Source organism: Taudactylus pleione, unplaced genomic scaffold, assembly GCF_031769625.1.
Source record: "Taudactylus pleione unplaced genomic scaffold, aTauple2 ptg001334l, whole genome shotgun sequence".
Lineage (NCBI taxonomy): Eukaryota > Metazoa > Chordata > Amphibia > Anura > Myobatrachidae > Taudactylus > Taudactylus pleione.
The window spans coordinates 2,291,762-2,314,506 of NW_028285734.1; the positions used below are offsets into that span (position 1 = coordinate 2,291,762).

The following is a 22,745-nucleotide window of genomic DNA, read 5'->3' on the forward strand; positions in this document are numbered from 1 at the left end:
CCGCAGTGGGCATTCCTACGCTCGCATAAACTTTGGAATCATTAGCATAATTTCGCTATTATGGTCCGCGAGAGATCGCAGCTGCGATAGCATTAGAGTAGATCTATGAATTAGTCCCATAGATTGTAAGCTCCCCTACGGCAGGGACAGATGTGAATGATTATTCTCTGTACAGGGCTGCGGAATATGTTACTGCTCAGTAAATTACTGGTGATGATAAATGTATGTGGACTTCTGAGGATCTGTGTACAGAATGCGTCCTGCCTGTCCTCCTGAGATATCTGATATATTCTATGCGATGATCACGCTCCTGTCGTCCTACACGTGGGCTGGTGTGAGCGTTTCATCTACACGTGGGCTGGTGTGAGCGTTTCATCTACACGTGGGCTGGTGTGAGCGTTTCATCTACACGTGGGCTGCTGTGAGAGTTTTATGCGATTGTTTGTCCTGTTATTTCATGTTGCTCGTATAGTCTTGAAAGAATAAACTTGTATAGATCAGTTGTAATAATACTATGGGTATATTGATTATCTGCTGATGCTGAAGAATCTGACGCGTTTAGGCTTCTGTTCCTTGCAGGAAAGTAGTCCCAGAGCATTGTAGAAAAAGTAACCCTGATCCTGAGTTTTCCCTGGATAGTCCTGATTTTTGTTGAAATATTGAACTTAACAATATTCCTGTAGTACAGACTCCTTAATCCCCTGGTTGTAAGCCGGAAATGTAATGGCATCTCAGCTCCCGATGAATATAAAACGATGAATGGGTTTTTTGCTATAATAATAATTTTTCATTAATTAGAACAATTTCAGATATCACTGAGGGTGCAGCCTATTCATTCACTAGGAGCCAGTGACATCACTAAGCATGCAACCTATCCATTCACTAGGAGCCAGTGACATCACTGACAGTGCAGCCTTTACATTCACTAGGAATCGGTGACCCCACTGAGTGCAGCCTATCCATTCACTAGGAGCCAGTGACATCACTGAGAATGCAGCCTATCCATTCACTAGGAGCCAGTGACATCACTGAGAATGCAGCCTATCCATTCACTATGAACCAGAAAGCAGATATTAGTGCAGTATGACATACAGGTATAACATCAAATCTAGTAAAACACCACCAACAAACTTCTTTTTGTGTTCGTTTTCCCCAACTACTCATGGCAGGAAAGGGTAAGTGGGGTCGCGCCAATCTGCATCGGAACAAAACCATTGATGGGGATTCTGCAATGCAAAGTCACCATCGATGGCAAAACCATCGAAAACCGGACCCAAAACATAGATGGTTCTGATTTTCCCACCATGCAGTCGGAGATGGCAGACCTTTCCCACCCCGTAGGTCATATACTGCTACAGGAATTTCCAGACCGACCACTGAGATCTTTAGCCACACGGCTAGCCTGAAGCCTCAGTTTAATGTTTACTTTTTTATTCTGTCTTGTCAGTGGCAGAGCCTGCTGATTATACCATATGCACATGTGCCGGGATTGTCCTTCATGCCTAACTCCACTTCAGTAAAAACTGAACATGAATTATTGACCTCATCTATGGAACTCCAAAACTCATATACAGTGGAGGCCAGAATTGCGGAAATGTGAATGTTTTTCAACTTCGAATGCTTATAAAAACTGTTACACTTCACGCAGTGCAATGATTCATATATCAAATGAAAGTAAATTTAATGCTGAATTCAGCACAATAAACAGAGGTCAAATATTTGCATTACAAGTAAATTTATGCAGTGAAATCAACACTTAGGGTGAAAATCCCTGTGTACTTATGATGTTGCTGTCCTATCAGTATTTGTTGGGTATCCTTTATTTTTCAAGACAGCAGCACAGCGACGTGTCATTGAGCCAACCAGTGTTTGGAGCTCTTCCTTCTTTATTATGTGGTGCCATGAGACAATTATAGCCTCAATTAATTGTCTTTTATTGGATGGACGCCTCAGATGTACCAGTTTTTTCAAACTGAACCACAAATGTTCTATGGGGTTCATGTCTGGGCTGTTCCCTGGCCATCCCAGCACCTGTATGTCATTCTCCGTGAACCACTGTTTGCATATCCGTGCAGTGTGGCAGGGAGCTGAATCCTGATGGGAAAAAAATGAGGCATTATCTGGGAAAAGATCCCTGATAGAAGGTAGAAGTTTTGGTTGTAGGATGGTGTTGATGTACTTTCTGCTGGTCAGTGTGCCATCTATGACATAAAGGCGGCCTACAGCATCTGTTGTCATACATGCCCAGATCATAACACTTGTAGGATGGTGTCAGTGTGCCATCTATGACATAACGGCGGCCTACAGCATCTGCTGTCATACATGCCCAGATCATAACACTTGTAGGATTCTTTGTTGTCGCTTGAATGCAATCTGGATGTACCGCTCCCCCGATATTTTCTCCCATCACTGCCTAATATGGATATCTTAGTTTCGTCACTCCATATCACTTGTTTCCACTGACCTTCTGTCCATGCAATGTGTTCTTTTGCCCACTGTATTAGTTTCTGCCGCTGCTTTTTATTCAGCAATGGCTTTTTTCGGGGAATCCTACCTTTTAGGCCAACCTCCGTTAGTCTTCTCCGTACCGTTCTTGCACTGACAAAAACACCAGTTGCACTCAGGTCACTGCTAATGGCCGCAGATGACATCCATCTGTCCCTGACACAAATTCGTTTTATTCTCCTATCATCAACAGCTGTTGTGCACTTTTTCCGGTGTTTTGTATAGATTGTGTTTCCTGATAGCGTGAACAAAACTTTCGTACTCCTGATGTTGTCACATTCCCACCAATTTCTCTTGCGCAATTGCTGCATACGAAAGACCATTTTCACTTAACACCACAATCCTGGATCACGTCGCTGTGCTGCTGTCTTGAAAAATAAAGGATACCCAACGAAATACTGATAGGACAGTAAAATCATAAGTACACAGGGATTTTCACCCTAAGTGTTGTTTTCACGGCATAACTTCCCTTGTAATGCAAATATTTGACCTCTGTTTATTGTGTTGAATTCAGCATTACATTTCCTTTCATTTGATATATGAATCATTGCACTGTGTGAAGTGTAACAGTTTTTATAAGCATTCGAAGTTGAAAAACATTCACATTTCAAAATGTGTCCGCAATTTTGGCCACCAGTGTGTACCCAAAACATTGCTGTATAGTACCCGCAGGTTCTCGACGCTGATCCCAGTTCATAGTAAATCCCCGAATTTTTCTTGAAAGTGAGAATTTAGAAAAAAAAAAGAACTTTCGTTAAATAAATTAGTGGTTAGCGGCTCTTGTTGCCCCCAGTGATGCAGATGGTTCAGTTATCGGGGGCATCTGATATCGCTGCAGGTATAGTCCTTATTGCACTGTTTGCTTACAGCTGGCTGTATGTTTCCCACATAAATGTAATGATTGTACGACACAGAGTAAACACACCACCGCCCACTGTGTAACGAGGGCAGGGAGGCGCCTGCACTCGCACATATACTGTTCCGCTGGTCAGCATAAGACCAGCTGGCATAGCATGCTGGGATCTGTAGTTCTACTGTACAGCAGCTGAAGATTTAATTTCCACGTCCGACATAATTGCTGGCAGGGCATGCTGGTACTAGTAGTCCGCCACAAGTACTTATAAGGCTTCATTTGGGCAGAAAGTTGGTAAACACTCGGCAGTTAATTTGTTCCATTCTTCTTTGTTTCACTGGTGACGCAAATGAATCTCTTGCCGTCTGTTTTGTGTGATTAATGGGAGGCGACCGGGAACTGAGCTCCTGCTGGAGGCTGTGTGCAGGAACACCACAATTATAGTGTTTAATAAAGGGGTTTAAATAAAGCTGTATTGTGGCTATTTCTGGTGCCTAGTGTGAGATGTTACACATTGTGCATTGTGCACTTATTGTGTTATACATTGTGTAAGTGCTATGTACACTTCTCTTCCTCCTTTATATAGTGTCCGCCTGTTCTGCAGGGCTGTGCAATGAAATAATCCGTCTCTGCAGTCCGTGGCGCGGTGGAGCTTACAATCTAATTGCCTGATGGTAGGTGCGCAGAACCACTCTGGTCAATGTAGTCAGCGGCCTGGTAAGCTAGCAGTATGTCTGCCCCATGGGATGTAACCAGAGCACTCCCCTATAAAGTCCTCACCCAGTCCTCTAATACACTAACCTCCTCTGCCTCCACACTCCCACCCGCCCACCTCGCCCTGCCAGTGACCGCTCTCATCTTCCCAACATCGTCACCATCATCTCCGCACCTTGGTATCCCTCCCGCTGACTGATCCTGTCTGCTACGTCCATCACCGGGGGCTGGTCTTATAGTACTAGTGACTGTATTTCTACAGATGTGCACTTACTGACTGCCGTGTGTATATTGGTTTTATGTATTGTTGTTTGTACTGTACATTGTATTAGTCTGCATTCTAGCATCCTGCACCTGTCACAACCCGTGCAGTTCCTCTATCCTGCCCGGGGTGTCTCTCTCTGCTCTGGTGCTTCTAGCACACTCAGCTGATGCATCAAAGTGCTGAGATTAAGCAGTTTGTGCGTTAGAAGCACCAGAGCGGAGAGCGACACCCCAGGCTGGAAATAGGAACTGCACGGGTTCTAACAGGTGCAGGGGGCTAGAATGAAGACTATGGTATGCACCCTATAAATAAAGGGTAATAATGATGATAATAAAATATCTCTCTACTACTCCCGCTGTAATGCAGAATGTATATACATCCAGTCTGACTCCTGCTCAGGCTTCTGACTCCAAACCCTAAAACCATCGTCTGTCTCAGACAGAGCGGCTCTCCTAAGATGCTGAGGCCTCTGCAGCGGCAAAATAATTACCAGAAGCTCACTAGAGCACACCCAGAAAACAGTGCTGGGTCGCATCCTACTTATCTAATCACTCTCTCAGTGTTCCCCTCTCTGGGTCTCTGCTGTATGTGACACTGTGACTGCTCTCTCCTCATACAGACACTACATCCCCAGGTCCTCAGGTCACTGTCCTATCCTGTGTCTCATCCTACTTATCTAATCACTCTCTGTGTTCCCCTCTCTGCGTCTCTGCTATATGTGACGCTGTGACCGCTCTCTCCTCATACAGACACTACATCCCCAGGTCCTCAGGTCACTGTCCTATCCTGTGTCTCATCCTAGTTATCTAATCACTCTCTCAGTGTTCCCCTCTCTGGGTCTCTCTGCTGTATGTGACACTGTGACTGCTCTCTCCTCATACAGACACTTCATCTCCAGGTCTTCAGGTCACTGTCCTATCCTGTATCTCATCCTACTTATCTAATCACTCTCTGTGTTCCTGCTGTATGTGACACTGTGACTGCTCTCTCCTCATACAGACACTACATCCCCAGGTCCTCAGGTCACTGTCCTATCCTGTGTCTCATCCTACTTATCTAATCATTCTCTCAGTGCTCCCCTCTCTGGGTCTCTGCTGTATGTGACACTGTGACTGCTCTCTCCTCATACAGACACTACATCCCCAGGTCCTCAGGTCACTGTCCTATCCTGTGTCTCATCCTACTTATCTAATCACTCTCTGTGTTCCCCTCTCTGGGTATCTCTGCTGTATGTGACACTGTGACCGCTCTCTCCTCATACAGACACTACATCCTCAGGTCCTCAGGTCACTGTCCTATCCTGTGTCTCATCCTACTTATCTAATCACTCTCTGTGTTCCCCTCTCTGGGTATCTCTGCTGTATGTGACACTGTGACCGCTCTCTCCTCATACAGACATTACATCCCCAGGTCCTCAGGTCACTGTCCTATCCTGTGTCTCATCCTACTTATCTAATCACTCTCTCTGTGTTCCCCTCTCTGGGTCTCTGCTGTATGTGATACTGTGACTGCTCTCTCCTCATACAGACACTACATCCCCAGGTCCTCAGGTCACTGTCCTATCCTGTGTCTCATCCTACTTATCTAATCACTCTCTGTGTTCCCCTCTCTGGGTCTCTGCTGTATTGTGACACTGTGACTGCTCTCTCCTCATACAGACACTACACCCCCAGGTCCTCAGGTCACTGTCCTATCCTGTATCTCATCCTACTTATCTAATCACTCTCTGTGTTCCTGCTGTATGTGACACTGTGACTGCTCTCTCCTCATACAGACACTACACCCCCAGGTCCTCAGGTCACTAACCTATCCTGTGTCTCATCCTACTTATCTAATCACTCTCTGTGTTCCCCTCTCTGGGTCTCTGCTGTATGTGACACTGTGACTGCTCTCTCCTCATACAGACACTTCATCTCCAGGTCCTCAGGTCACTGTCCTATCCTGTGTCTCATCCTACTTATCTAATCACTCTCTGTGTTCCCCTCTCTGCGTCTCTGCTGTATGTGACACTGTGACCGCTCTCTCCTCATACAGACACTACATCCCCAGGTCCTCAGGTCACTGTCCTATCCTGTGTCTCATCCTACTTATCTAATCACTCTCTGTGTTCCCCTCTCTGGGTCTCTGCTGTATGTGACACTGTGACTGCTCTCTCCTCATACAGACACTTCATCTCCAGGTCCTCAGGTCACTGTCCTATCCTGTGTCTCATCCTACTTATCTAATCACTCTCTCTGTGTTCCCCTCTCTGGGTCTCTCTGCTGTATGTGACACTGTGACTGCTCTCTCCTCATACAGACACTACATCCCCAGGTCCTCAGGTCACTGTCCTATCCTGTGTCTCATCCTACTTATCTAATCACTCTCTGTGTTCCCCTCTCTGGGTCTCTCTGCTGTATGTGACATTGTGACTGCTCTCTCCTCATACAGACACTACATCCTCAGGTCACTGTCCTATCCTGTGTCTCATCCTACTTATCTAATCACTCTCTGTGTTCCCCTCTCTGGGTATCTCTGCTGTATGTGACACTGTGACCGCTCTCTCCTCATACAGACACTACATCCTCAGGTCCTCAGGTCACTGTCCTATCCTGTGTCTCATCCTACTTATCTAATCACTCTCTGTGTTCCCCTCTCTGGGTATCTCTGCTGTATGTGACACTGTGACCGCTCTCTCCTCATACAGACACTACATCCCCAGGTCCTCAGGTCACTGTCCTATCCTGTGTCTCATCCTACTTATCTAATCACTCTCTCTGTGTTCCCCTCTCTGGGTCTCTGCTGTATGTGATACTGTGACTGCTCTCTCCTCATACAGACACTACATCCCCAGGTCCTCAGGTCACTGTCCTATCCTGTGTCTCATCCTACTTATCTAATCACTCTCTGTGTTCCCCTCTCTGGGTCTCTGCTGTATTGTGACACTGTGACTGCTCTCTCCTCATACAGACACTACACCCCCAGGTCCTCAGGTCACTGTCCTATCCTGTATCTCATCCTACTTATCTAATCACTCTCTGTGTTCCTGCTGTATGTGACACTGTGACTGCTCTCTCCTCATACAGACACTACACCCCCAGGTCCTCAGGTCACTAACCTATCCTGTGTCTCATCCTACTTATCTAATCACTCTCTGTGTTCCCCTCTCTGGGTCTCTGCTGTATGTGACACTGTGACTGCTCTCTCCTCATACAGACACTTCATCTCCAGGTCCTCAGGTCACTGTCCTATCCTGTGTCTCATCCTACTTATCTAATCACTCTCTGTGTTCCCCTCTCTGCGTCTCTGCTGTATGTGACACTGTGACCGCTCTCTCCTCATACAGACACTTCATCTCCAGGTCCTCAGGTCACTGTCCTATCCTGTGTCTCATCCTACTTATCTAATCACTCTCAGTGTTCCCCTCTCTGGGTCTCTGCTGTATGTGACACTGTGACTGCTCTCTCCTCATACAGACACTACATCCCCAGGTCCTCAGGTCACTGTCCTATCCTGTGTCTCATCCTACTTATCTAATCACTCTCTGTGTTCCCCTCTCTGGGTCTCTCTGCTGTATGTGACATTGTGACTGCTCTCTCCTCATACAGACACTACATCCTCAGGTCACTGTCCTATCCTGTGTCTCATCCTACTTATCTAATCACTCTCTGTGTTCCCCTCTCTGGGTCTCTGCTGTATTGTGACACTGTGACTGCTCTCTCCTCATACAGACACTACACCCCCAGGTCCTCAGGTCACTGTCCTATCCTGTGTCTCATCCTACTTATCTAATCACTCTCTGTGTTCCCCTCTCTGTGTTCCTGCTGTATGTGACACTGTGACTGCTCTCTCCTCATACAGACATTACATCCCCAGGTCCTCAGGTCACTAACCTATCCTGTGTCTCATCCTACTTATCTAATCACTCTCTGTGTTCCCCTCTCTGGGTCTCTCTGCTGTATGTGACACTGTGACTGCTCTCTCCTCATACAGACACTACATCCCCAGGTCCTCAGGTCACTGTCCTATCCTGTGTCTCATCCTACTTATCTAATCACTCTCTGTGTTCCCCTCTCTGGGTCTCTCTGCTGTATGTGACACTGTGACAGCTCTCTCCTCTGTCGAATATGATCAGTAGCTATATCTAATGAATTGAGTTCTTTCTTGGTCACCCTCATGGCTTTGTCTGTTATAATCTACATATAATCATGTGAAGGAAAGCGACACTGTACACCAATGTGTATGTAACCACAAGCATCACCTCTCTCTCTGCTTTTATTTAACAAACAGACTCCTATTTATAGGCTTCAAGTAACACATCTGTTATTCATTATGTGCAGTGAAACTGATGAGCTGGCAGTCTCAAGACTTCCTAAGATTTGAATAACATTCCCATATATGTACATATGCTTTTCTGTGTATGTGACATGCTCTGTACAATGAATTAACCCTCTCCTGTCCTGTATGTTTGCTTTCAATTAATACGTGGCATACTTTAAAACAAAATGGCTTCTTATAGGATACAAAATGGCTTCTATACCTCCACATTTTCCCTCCTTTTTATTCATATCTTACATACTATTGTCTTTCTAGCTTACCTAGCCATGGCCCACCCCCTACGTATTTGGTCCCTACTTCACACAACAAGTTATCCCTCCTAACGAGGTAGCTGCATGGGGGAGTACCCATTCAAGACCACATAGGCGATGAGTCCCTCAGTTCCTATACTCCTGTATATTCTTTTCATCCATATTCTTGTAAAAACCTTCAATTATTGCCATACATTATTCACATAAGTCTTTGCCAAGCAATGGTTCTCTTGTCTTTCAAATTGCACAGAATTTCTGGGTGTGTTCATGTAGCAGGATCTTTGATATTTCTTTAGACGCTTTAAACCTAGAACCGTAATCAAGTGTAATTATTTTTCTTATTAGCCATTTATCTATCCTGACAATCAGGTAAATGATTACTAGGTATGTCAATCCTTTAGCTATTCACATGAGAATACCTGAAAACTATTCTTCTGTACCCTTGAACCAATTTGACAGATTCAACCGTGTAAACCGTCCATTACTATCAATATTATACTCCTGGATCATTATGCATCTTCCTAAACTTGTCTTTCAATTTCTTAACTTTCTCCAAGTGTACATGTATCGGGTCAGATAAATTATCAGCTATATAATTACAGCAAACAGGTCTCACTATTTTACACATACTTCCCTGTGTAGCTGTGAGATACTCATGGATCAGCCTAAACTGTCCCAAATCCTTCACCTGGAATTTCAATTCATTAGTAATTATTTCAAACACATCAAATATTCTATCTGTAACAGTATTACATAGTCTGGCTAAAGCTTCTAGATTGTGACCATTCTTTACACTAGGTCTGGATATTGATAAAACTAGAAACAAAACTATAACAAGAACGAAGCATAGTATACAGTACATCCTCACAAGCCTTTGTCTGGCTTAGGGCCTATATAAATATATATCTACTCATAACTTCAAATTACTCCAACTCCCCTTGTATGAAAAGATCTTGCAGTGTGAGGCGAATCCAAATTTTCTTTTCTGCCGCCTTTACTGCCATCGGAGTAGTTAGGAGAACTTGATAAGGACCTTGTATCTGGGTCCTAGGACTTTTCCTTAGATGCTTCTTTATCACGACCCAATCACCTGGTTGCAGTTTGTAGGTGCTGAAATCTGAACTGGGATCTAGAACATAAGAGAACACCTGGTGGTGGACTTTGGTTGGTTTCTATTATATATGCATCACATATTGAATCAAGTCACCATGCTCATATTGTCACTCTTGTAGGAAGTCACATCTTGTTCTAACAGCTATACTAAATAGTATTCCATAAGATATCATCCTACGTTTCACACTGGGAATGTTCTTGACTAACAATTATATTAAAAATAAACATTCTAACAAACTATTCATAGTTCAATTTGAGTGTATAGTTCAGTCTTTACACATTATCATTGCTTTGGGGTCTATTTATTCTCAGATTCTCCAAGATACATTCTAAAAATGTTTTCAATAAAATTTGTACCTTTTTGTCACTCTCTATTACCTCAAGTACTTCACATGTACAAATGACTTTTATTTTCCTGTTGTTCTTTTGTGTTTGCTACCTTGCAAAACCATAATCAATTTGACAACAGGTCAGAGCACAGAACATACCCAACACTTAACCAACTACAGTCAGGTGCATAAATATTGGGACATTGACAGAATTTTCATATTTTGGCCTCTATTCACCACCACAATGGCTTTGAGATGAAACAAACAAGATGTGCTTTAACTGAAGACTTTCAGATTTAATTTGAGGGTAATTACATCCAATTCAGGTGAACGGTGTAGGAATTACAACGGTTTCTATATGTACCTCCCACTTTTTAAGGGGCCAAAAGTAATGGGACTATCAACTCAAAAGCGATGGACAGGTGTGGGCTATTCATTTGTTATTTCATTATCAATTAAGCAGGTAAAAGGTCTGGAGTTGATTCTAGGTGTGACATTTGCATTTGGAATCAGTTGCTGTCGACTCTCAATATGAGATCCAAAGAGCTGTCACTATCCGTGAAGCAAGCCATCATTAGGCTGAAAAATCAAAACAAACCCATCAGAGATAGCAAAAACATTAGGTGTGGCCAAATCAACTGTTTGGAACATTCTTAAAAAGAAAACGCACCGGAGAGCTCAGCAACACCAAAAGACCCGGAAGACCACGGAAAACAACTGTGGTGGATGACAGAAGAATTATTTCCCTGGTGAAGAAAAACCCCTTCACAACAGTTGGCCAAATCAAGAACACTCTCCAGGAGGTAGGTGTATATGTGTCAAAGTCAAAAATCAAGAGAAGACTTCACAAGAGTGAATATAGAGTGTTCACCTCAAGATGTAAACCATTGGTGAGCCTCAAAAACAGGAAGACCAGATTAGAGTTTGCCAAACAACATAAAAAAAGCCATTACAGTTCTGGAACAGCATCCTATGGACAGATGAGACAAAGATCAACTTGTACCGGAGTGATGGGAAGAGAAGAGTATGGAGAAGGAAAGAAATTGCTCATGATCCAAAACATACCACCTCATCAGTGAAGCATGGTGGTGGTAGTGTCATGGCATGGGCATGTATGGCTGCCAATGGAACTGGTTCCCTTGTATTTATTGATGATGTGACTGCTGACAAAAGCAGCAGAATGAATTATGAAGTGTTTCGGGCAATATTATATGCTCATATTCAGTCAAATGCTTCAGAACTCATTGGACGGCGCTTCACAGTGCAGATGGACAATGACCTGAAGCATACTGCAAAAGCAACCATAGAGTTTTTTTAAGGCTAAAAAGTGGAATGTTATGCAATGGCCAAGTCAATCCCCTGACCTGAATCCGATTGAGCATGCATTTCACTTGATGAAGACAAAACTGAAGGAAAAATGCCCCAAGAACAAGCAGGAACTGAAGACATTTGCAGTAGAGGCCTGGCAGAGCATCACCAGGGATGAAACCCAGCGTCTGGTGATGTCTATGCGTTCCAGACTTCAGGCTGTAATTGCCTGCAAAGGATTTGCAACAAAGTATTAAAAAGTGAAAGTTAGATTTAGGGTTGTTTTAGTTTGTCCCATTACTTTTGGCCCCTTAAAAAGTGGGAGGCACATATAGAAACCGTTGTAATTCCTACACAGTTCACCTGATTTGGATGTAATTACCCTCAAATTAAATCTGAAAGTCTGCAGGTAAAGCACATCTTGTTTGTTTCATCTCAAAGCCATTGTGGTGGTGAATAGAGGCCAAAATATGAAAATTCTGTCAATGTCCCAATATTTATGCACCTGACTGTATATCAGATCAATCTTTAGTTTCTGGAAGGAATAACATCGGTGAGGTACTCCTTTCTTTCTTCTTCTAGTACCGTGATCACTTTTCCTGGGCTGTGCAACGATTAGGGATAGGCTTATGCAGCCTAACTGAAGCCTGGGGCTATCCAGTGCTTCTTGGCTATTTTACCATAGCATCTCTAAACTGATGAGTGCTTCCATGAAGTATCTGGGCTCAGACTGGGAACAGTGCACGTGGCAGACAGAGGTGGTGCTCAACCATCCATCCATCACCTGAATTCGTGCACCTAGTCTTTTCCAAGTTATTACTTCTTTCTCTGAGGAACCTGTAACTGCAACTTTTAACGAAATCGGGTTCAATGTTTCCGGCGTTTCCGGTCACCAATATCAAGTAGGTATTTTACTGCAGCCTATTTGGCCAACTTGGTTAGCTGGAGCAGTTCCTCTTCTGGGGTATTTTCTCTGATGTGCGCTTTTGACCTCCTTATTGTCGGCATTTGAAAAGCAGCAAACAAAAAATCTAATACAATCTATGTATAATTTACAATAACATGACCGGTCAGAAAAGATTTTATTTGTGAAAAATAAAGAAAAGTAATCATCATAATTTTCATCTTCCTGTGTCTCACTAGTCTCCTGTGGTTGCTAGATGAACTTACACATATCTGCAATAGGGATGTGCAGGCTCGGATCAGCTCGGACCCTCCCAATTTGCATATGCTGCTAGTGTTTCTCTCATGGAATACATGAGAAACGAAGTGACATCTGGATTCAGGGTCTGATTCAGAGCCGGACGCTATTTGCAGTCGCTCGTTCAGAAAAAGGGGGTGGCTATTCAAATGAAATGTTTGCTCTTTGCGGTCTGTTGCCGCCTCTGTCTGAACGAGCGAACAAAACATGCGGTCGTTTTTTTGAAAAATACGCCCCCTGGCTGCTCGCATCATACGTCATGTCCGCTATTTAATAGATATTAATCTAGTACATCGAACAGCGTATGAACTGTTCAATATTCTTGTGGCTGGTTTTTCCTACCGCTATATTGCGGTAAAACAACCAGGTGACGTGGTCAATGACGCTGCTGTATTAATTATGCACACCCATAAAACGCCCGTTTTGACCTTTAAGCACGCCTGCGTTCTGAATTCCACTCCCCGTTTTCAAGCACCTTCCCCTGCTACCACCCACATACGCCTCCTCCTGTCACTCAAAATAGCAGGCACGCGCTATATAGCGAACAAACGATTTTCGGCTGCACTGACTGGTTCGCGCATGCGTATTACAATCCGTACGCATGCGCAGATGTGCGAACATCGCTCAGAACGAGCGAACGGCCGCTTACGAGTGGCTCTGAATGAGGCCCTCAATCTTAACTAACTGCTGTAATGTGGCAGAACTAGCGCCAGAGCTATGTTCCGTTTAAATTCCTGTTGTTCTGTGAATATCAATGATCCCTGCTGCCTTTCAACTTTAAGTACATCAATATGCGATAGGACCTAAAAATTCCTCTCAATTGTTTAAATGTTTTTAGTACAGGCACTTTTTGTATGACTTGTTTTAATTCCTCCTGTGTCCAGATACACCCTCTCGGCCAAGCCAGCCTGGGGCTTTGGACCAAGAATTATTTCTGTTTGTCTTACTTATTCCTAATATTCTTTATTATTGATCTGAGGGCCTGATTCAGAGCCGCTCGTAAGCGGCCACTCGTTCGCTACGAGCGATGGTCGCACATCTGCGCATGCGTATGGGTCGTAATGCGCATGTGCCAACCTGTCATTGCGGTCGGAAATCGTGCGCTCGTAAAACAGCGAGGGCCTGCTAATTTGAGTGACAGAATGAGGCGTTTGTGGGTGGTAACAGGGGAAGGTGCTTGATAACGGGGAGTGGAGATCCGAACGCAGGCGTGCCAAACGGTCAAAACGGGCGTTTAATGGGTGTGCATAATTAACAAAGCAGCATCATCGACCACGTCACTTGTTTGTCTTTTATCCTGAACTGCTCGCAGTGATTGCGGGAAGTAAAACCTACCACAAGCACTGCGAGCAGTTCAGACGCCTTTCGATGTACTCGATTAATCTAATAAATAGCGGAGTTGACGTATGATGCAAACGGCCAAGGGGCGTCTTTACAAAATAGCGAGCGCATGTTTCGGACGCTCGCTCAGACATAGAGGCGTCAACAGACCGCAAAGAGTGAGCGCTCAATTTAAATATCCAGCACCTTTTTCTGAACGAGCGTCCGCAAATAGCGTCCGGCTCTGAATCAGGCCCTGAGTACCTTTACCAAATCAGTCAGAAGCATACAAAAACGTCTGGCATGTTTTAAGTAGTGTCAGTGTAATTCTAGTTGCATGCCTGTAAACAAAATTAGTTACAACATCCTGATATGTCCAAAGGGTGATAGTACCTATCAGTCCATCAATCCCTTGATCTGTGGCTTTTTTTTTAGAATTACAGTTTGTCTCTGTATTCTCTTGATGTCACAAGTTACAGAAACTATATCAGTTTTCCTAGAAAATATCAAAGAAAGCATTTTGTCATTAATGCAGTGGTTCCCAAATTGTGTGCCGTGGCACCCTGGGGTGCCTCAGGGCACTTGCAGGGTGTCACGACTAGGGTTTCTCGGCATGGTGGTCGACGGGTATTACCTGTGAGGTCACTGTGGCGGGGGGGCGTCTGGCGGTGGTGCTGGTGTGTGGCGAGGGGCATTGGCTGTGCGTGGCTCCTCGTGGGCATGCTGTCACATTGGGCTGGTGAGGCCTGGCAGTTCCGTTCTGTTTGGCATGGGCGCCGCCATCTTGCCTCCGGCCATGTGATTTGCTCGCCCAATCCTGATTTGTCACATGCTCTCTCTGGCCAGTCACGGCACAGCACTTGGTATTTAGGGAGGTTCAGAGCCTCACTTCATTGCCAGTGCAATGTGTTTCTCGGCATAGCTGAGAGAGAGTTCCCTGTGCTCACCACCTGTTACCTGTGATACGCTACCTGCCTGCCTGCTTGTCTGCTCCAACCCCGCTGGACTACCCAACATCCTCCATTACCTTCCCCTTGCCTGAGTACCTGAGTCCTGCTGTTCACCCTGCACCTTGCCTCCACTGACACTCTAATGGAGAATGCAGACTGAGGAAGAAATATCCAGCAATCAGTCACCACCTGGACAGTTCCCATTGTCTGCCACTACCTGGACTTTTTCTATTTAACCAGTCACTACCTGGACATTTTCCATTGCCTGTCACTAACTGGACTTTCCTATTTGCCTCACTACAGCTCCCAAATGCACTTTAGTGCTATACCCGGACTTTCTGTTTTACCACATTCATGTCTGTTAAGCCACTCATTAAAAACTCCACATTTACTTTTAAACCTGCTTCAGTGTCTGCTCCTATTACCACCCCGGGTCCACAACAAAACCAGAATCTCACAGTTTGCACTGGCCCCATGGATCCGGCCACTGAACAGAAAACTGGAGTAGATTTATTTTGTTGCATTGCTGGCCTTCTGGAAAAACTGGAAACCATACAGCACCAAATGGCTCAGTTTCTGCAAGAAATGTCTAAATGACAGGATAATCTGCAAACCTCCTTATCCACCTCTGGGGTACCAGCAACTACACCCGCTTTTATGTCCGGGAATACAGGAAGCAGGGCATCTCTCTCCCCACTTACATCTCCCTATGCCAAGCAAGTTCGACGGCAACCCTAAGCTCTGTCACGGATTCCTGAATCAGTGCGATATACATTTCACCCTACAGCCTGATAATTTTCCCACTGCAAGAACCAAAGTGGCTTACATCGTCTCCCTGTTGTCAGGCTCAGCCTTGGATTGTGCTTTCCCACTCTGGGAGCGTTCAGATTCTCTGTTGGATAACTACACTGACTTTGTGACATCATTCAGGAGGATTTTTGATGAGCCTGGACGTACTCTATTAGCCTCATCTAGTATTATGACACTGAAACAACGAACCCGTCCTGTATGCCGTACAGTTTCAGATTTTAGCATCCAAACTCAAGTGGAATGAGGAAGCCCTCACCTCAGGTTTTTGGCATGGGCTTTCTGATCGACTAAAGGATGATTTGGTCACCCGTGACCTTCCTGTTAACCTAAACTATATGATTTCCCTCTGTAATAAGATTGACCTACGCTTCAGAGAACGTCGGGCTGAAAAGCACAGAACTGACCGGCAAAGGTCATCTACTACCCGTCCAACCCCTCCTTCTACAGATTAAGAGCCAATGCAGGTGAATCATACCCATCTCTCCGAAGAGGAACGTCAGAGAAGAATATTAAAAAACCTCTGCCTATACTGTGGAGAAGCGGGTCACCTAGTGGTCTCCTGTTCCCGAAAATCGGGAAACGCCCGCTCCTACCTGACTCTGGGGACATCGAGTTAGGAATTATAAGCCCGTCCCCAAATTCTAAAGATTTCGTGTTGATCTTAGCCATAGATCTCAAGTCAAAACCTGTCTTCGTTACTGCTCTACTAGATTCTGGAGCAGCCGGAAATTTTATAACCTCCAGCTTAGTGGACAAACTACAGATTTTTTTGTTCAGCCCTCCATCATGCGATTTGACTGCCGTAGATGGTCGGCCTCTGGCTAATGGAGTCGTCACCAAAGAGACTCAACCAGTACTAGTCCGTATCGGAGCACTCCATTCTGAGTCTTTAAAGTTCTTAGTGATACCTGAGGCGTCTCATGACGTCATTTTAGGACTACCCTGGTTACGCCTGCACAATCCTAGGATAGACTGCTGTTCTATGCAAATTCTTTCATGGGGAGCTGGCTTTCAGAAATCCTGTCTTCCCAAGATACGACCTGTAAGGAAAACAGCTTCAGTAATATCTCCATCATCAATTCCTAAGGAGTATCAAATGTTTACTGATGTCTTGGCCCAGGGTTGCCCTGAAAAAAATGCTGATACCCTAGGGCGCCGTGATTTGAAAAAGGTTGGGAACCACTGTATTAATGCATTCAAAATCAATCCTTTTTCCAATCTTGCAATGCCAATTTTTTTATTTATGGGCGTCCTCACTCGCACTAACACCTTAACCCTTTCAATTCCTGCACAACTTCTCCACGCACCATCATTCACATATGTCACATCTGATCAACATAATTGATCCAAACAACTCTACTTTCTCATAAGTTCATTCGACTCTCTGTTATCACATCCACATGGGCCCATTTCATTCATTCATTCATTTCATTCACAAGCAAACATTCAGTTTCAGCACGGCAGCCATTTTCTGGGACATCCTGCATTCCATTGTCCGCAAAACAACTCTATCACAGCATGCCTTCACAATACAAAATTCAGTATACATTTTAAGAAGAAAAGAAAAACAAAACACTAGTTATATAAAACGCAACATTCCTCTGCAGTGATAATTAAGTAAGTGGGCATCTGAGGGTCATTTCTATATTCTTATTCACGTTTTATTACATTTCTCAATCGGATCTTTCAGTGTGTCATCTCGGTTATATTTATTAACATAGCCTCTGCTTCTCCTCACAAATCATTCTGTGATGTTTAAACAAGTCAGTCTCTGGGGTGTCAGCCTTTTGTAAATACTTTCATCAAATGTCCTGCTTTATGATTCCCATAAAGCTTCTTTATCACCTGAGTGTCATAACTCTCAGGCATCGGCTTACTATCGCCGTTTTCCAATGCTATAACAGTCCCTTGTATAGCTGAATCAAAATCCCTTATGACTCAAGTATCGGGCCTAATGGCCTTCCTCTTTTTAGAGGTGGTTATTCCCGTGCATAATATCAAATGTTTATCTATAGGCTGACAGCCACGCACTGACTCTTCCTGGTCAATTATTAACACTATTGGATGTAACTGTCCTTTTCTGTTCCTTCAGACACTTAATGAAAAACACATTTCTGTAAATGTATCCAATCCTAGTACCCATCTGGCGTACTTTTCTAAATCTAATGGAATTTCATGGCATTTTATTTCATAAACAAATCACTGTGTGGGGCCCTCTTCTAAGGTTAAACCAGTGAGTATTATCAAAGTAACTTTAAAAACACAATTAGGACAGGTTTGTTACATAACAAACAGACAAACAAGACTTTAAACATTTACCTATCATTCACTGAACATATAACAGATTATAACATTTTTAAATAACACCTTTAGGATGAAATACCCAAGGATTGATTCCAGCAGGACATAACATCAGCTGCAATGGGGATACAGGTGCCAGGGGAGCAAAAACATTTGTTTTTACTCACCTGGGAAATTGTCCTGGCAACTCCATCCCCAGAACATGATCTCATGTCTGTCCAATGGTCAATATTGCTGGGCATCTTGGTGGGACCTCCATGTTGTCGAATATGATCACTAGCTATATCTAATGAATTGAGTTCTTTCTTGGTCACCCTCAAGGCTTTGCCTGTTATAATCTACATATAATCATGTGAAGGAAAGAGTCACTGGACATGAATGTGTATGTAACTACAAGCATCTCCTCTCTCTCTGCTTTATTTCACAAACAGACTCATATTTATAGGCTTCAAGTAACACATCTGTTATTCATTATGTGCAGTGAAACTGATGAGCTGGCAGTCTCAAGACTTCCTAAGATTTGAATAACATTCCCATATATGTACATATGCTTTTCTGTGTATGTGACATGCTCTGTACAATGAATTAACCCTCTCCTGTCCTGTACATTTACTTTAAATTAATACGTGGCATACTTTAAAACAAAATGGCTTCTTATAGGATACAAAATGGCTTCTATACTTCCACACCTCATACAGACACTACATCCCCAGGTCCTCAGGTCACTGTCCTATCCTGTGTCTCATCCTACTTATCTAATCACTCTGTGTTCCCCTCTCTGGGTCTCCCTGCTGTATGTGACACTGTGACTGCTCTCTCCTCATACAGACCCTACATCCCCAGGTCCTCAGGTCACTGTCCTATCCTGTGTCTCATCCTACTTATCTAATCACTCTCTGTGTTCCCCTCTCTGGGTCTCTCTGCTGCATGTGACAATGGGGGAGATGTATTATAGCAGCACTTAACGTGCCGCTATAATGTTTCCTGCTTCGCCTTTTTACCGAGGCGAAGCAGGAAGAACTAACGATTAGATGTATTAACATAGATCTAGAAAGCGCTTCTGACCAGGTTCTTAGGGCACTGTCCTATCCTGGGTCCCACAATACTTCTATCGCTCTGTCAGTGTTCCCTTCCCTGCATCCAGCTGCTCTGTGCTGCCTCTATCAGTCTGAGATCACAAAGCTCAGTGTTAGGTCCTCTGTACTTTATTATCTATACCACATCTTTTGGGTTTCCAGTATGCAGATGACTCCCAAATCTCCCGATCCTCTCTAGATCTCTTACCAGCCGTGTTGTCTGCATTACTGACTGTCTTTCTGCCCTTTCATGTTGGATTTCATCTCACCACCTCAAACCTAATGTTTCAAAAATAAAGCGAATAATAGGCCTGATTCAGAGATGGACGGAATTGCAGAGCGGCACACAAGCAACTGTGCAATTCCGTCCCATCTAAAATGCAAATGCAGCAGGAGGTGTCTGTACGAAACAGACACATGTAGGAAACAGACACCTCCTTTCTGCATCTGCGATCCCAGCGCTGCGACCGAGGTCACAGCCTGGGTGGTTGACCCTTTGGCCAGGCTGCAGTAGCTGAAGCTTATCGCAGCCTGACCAGGTCCTGGAAGCTTGCGAGGCCAGGAAATCTGTATCCATCAACGCAAACCCTGGCCTCGTCCCTCCCGGAAACGGAACAACACCGCTGCCCAGGAACGCCCCCGCTTCTCTGTCAATCAGGCTGGGAGGCACTGCAAGCAGACTCGCGGATGGAGGGCTGCACGTGCGTAGTACACATCCTACCTATGTGCAGTCCTCTAACAATCGGAGATGTGCGCTAACCATCGGGTTAGCGTACGTATCAGAGTCAGGCGCAATATTCCCACCTCCCAGTAGTTACTGACCTGACAATAAAACCCCACCACTCATTCCCGTTGCTCCTCCTGACTCTGAACTGTCCTTTGTTCCCAACATTCTATCTGTATCCAAATCCTGTTACATTCATGTAAGAGACATATCCAGCAGACGCCTGTCTCTTACACATCACGCTGCAAATACTCTAATTCTGAGTAGAACGCAAGAAGCAACTGCAGCAGCGTCTATTGGAGGTCGCCCACCTGCGAGGTTACAGAAATGGCATAAACTTCTTTCCATGTGTACATCTATGCGGCCAAATGCGCCTGGGCTGAGAAGCCCAATCAGTGCCTGTGCACGCAGTAATACCGACTGTTGCGCCCTTATACACCACTATCGAAAGTTACACCATTCCAACGACAGGTGCAGTGTCTCTGGCTGACCACGGCCTCCTATGTTTTGCGTTTTTTCATCTGGAAACGCAGCCGCTTGCAGTAATACAACCGCAGCACTCCCATAATACCCCTACTGAACGGCCCATTTTTGCGCGCATTTCTCGACAACGCCTATCACTTTTCTACCACCTTTGTGATACCGTTTAAATCTATCAGAACAGCGCCTTCGTGCGCACACTCTGTTGTAGGGGATTTCAGAACTTTTGCGCATTTGCAAATCGTTGCTCTACTGCGTGAACTACAACATTACGTGCAGATTAGGACATATCTCCCGCTGTGATTATTACAGTAGTCTCCTTACTGGTTTTCCGCTGTGACAGTGATTACATTAGTTGTCTGTATTTTACTGACTTCAATACAAAATGAGTTCTACTAACATACCAACATACCAGGCCATTATCAAGACTACTGCAATATACTGTACATCTCTGCGCAGTACTTGCGTCTCCCACCCACACGCATCACCTGCTCCTAGTCACAGCTACAGGGCTGTATTCTGGCAGCGCTCACTCTATGGAACTCTCTTCCTTACACAACACGACTTTCCTCTAGTCTCCAAACCTTCCAGCGTTCCCTGAGAACTCCCCTCCTCAGACAGCTTTTCATATTCCTAAATCACCTTCCGAAACTCCCCTAGGCTATTCTACCCTTCTATTCTAATTATGCTCTCCTCCTGTTCTATTCTACCTGGTTATCACCCTTCTATCCTATTCTACTCTAATACCCCCCATTCTCCACCATCACCTCTACTATCCCTAACTACACCCCTCTATTCTACTGAAATACCCCTCCTCCCCACTGCCTCTATTCTACCTGACTACACCCCTCTATTCTATTCTACTCAAATACTCCCCTCCACCACCTCTATTCTATTCTACCTGACTACACCCCTCTATTCTACTGAAATACACCCCTCTTTCCCACCACCTCTATTCTACCTGACTACACCCCTCTATTCTATTCTACTCAAATACCCCCCTCTTCCCTGCCAACATCACTTCTATACTATTACGCCTGACTACACAGATCATTCAGACTTAAGCTGAGTACACACTGTACAATTACCTGTCGGTCATTAACTATATAACAGATGACTGTATATTGTGTACATGCGTACATTCTCCTTTTAGCTCCGATAAATCTGTCTCATCGCATGATCACATCTTCTATGTTCATAAGATGCGATAAATATGGTGACTATCGATACCTCATTTAAACCTCTAAGAGCAATCCTGCCTATACCATCTAAATCCTGCCTAAACCTTCTAAATTTGTTGCATTCTAGTTTAATGAGTCTCACAGTAAATAATGCCTTCAGACTTTGACTGTGTTTCCGAAGCACAAAAAGTTATTATTCAACATAAAAACAGATGGTTACACGCTTTGATCTAAAGACAATTAGCGCAAATAAATCATACAGACCCAAGGTACAGTTGTTATATACGCACGCGCTCTGGTCCCAGATACCGGCATCCACAATAGAAACCTCCGTCAACAGCACAGCAAGAAGACTCTCGACTGAGGTCAGAGAGCGCACATATACACTCTTACAGGAATAGGCAATACAATAGGACAGATTGGCATGATTCCATTGGTTCTCTGTCACGAGTACATTTTAATGTTTTAACTCTCTATAGTCCATAGTTCGCAGATGCATGTTCCGATCTTCTCACCGATAGTACCGGGAATCTGTGGAGACACAGTGGATCAGTACAACACCAGACACGGTCTGCTTACCATGTACTAAACCTTAGTTGTCAAATAATTTTTATTACACAACATTAATAATCACTGAATAAACCTTGAATATTATCCTTTAATACTAGGGAACCTTTCATGTAAGTGTGCAGTGTGTAAGTATTGGGGAATTGGGAAAAGACGCTAATTAGCGTTGTGTGACTATGTGTTTGTGGAGTATGCTATGGTGCGTGTCTTGCAGGGATAATTAGTTCATATGTTTTAGCGACTGTATTTATGTGGTGAGGACTTTTAACTTCTTTCTATTGCTTGGGAATCGCACGACGCTAAATAATAGCATCGCCGTATGTACTTATAGTGGCGAGTTTCACTAAAATGTCGCTTGGCAGCCAGTCGCAAAATGGCGTCTCATTGCCATTCGCAAGATGGCGTCGCCCTGATCTAATTTTAAACAGATCCTGTCTCAGCCAATTATCCGGCTTCGACATGACGGTATTGTAAACATTT

General features: G+C 44.2%; 1 protein-coding gene across 4 annotated transcripts in view; it reads left to right on the plus strand.

Annotated features, from left to right (window-relative positions):
• Positions 1 to 22,745, plus strand: part of ATP13A2 (ATPase cation transporting 13A2) — a 114,222-nt gene that overhangs the window by 47,900 nt on the left and 43,577 nt on the right. Inside the window, exon 1 of one of the 4 annotated variants that reach the window (XM_088463232.1) lies at positions 3,979 to 4,032. The exons of the other annotated variants lie outside the window; for them this stretch is intronic. The gene's annotated coding sequence lies outside the window, so the exon portion shown is untranslated. Of the gene's footprint in view, positions 1 to 3,978; positions 4,033 to 22,745 lie in introns of those variants that run through there. 4 annotated transcript variants of the gene reach the window in all.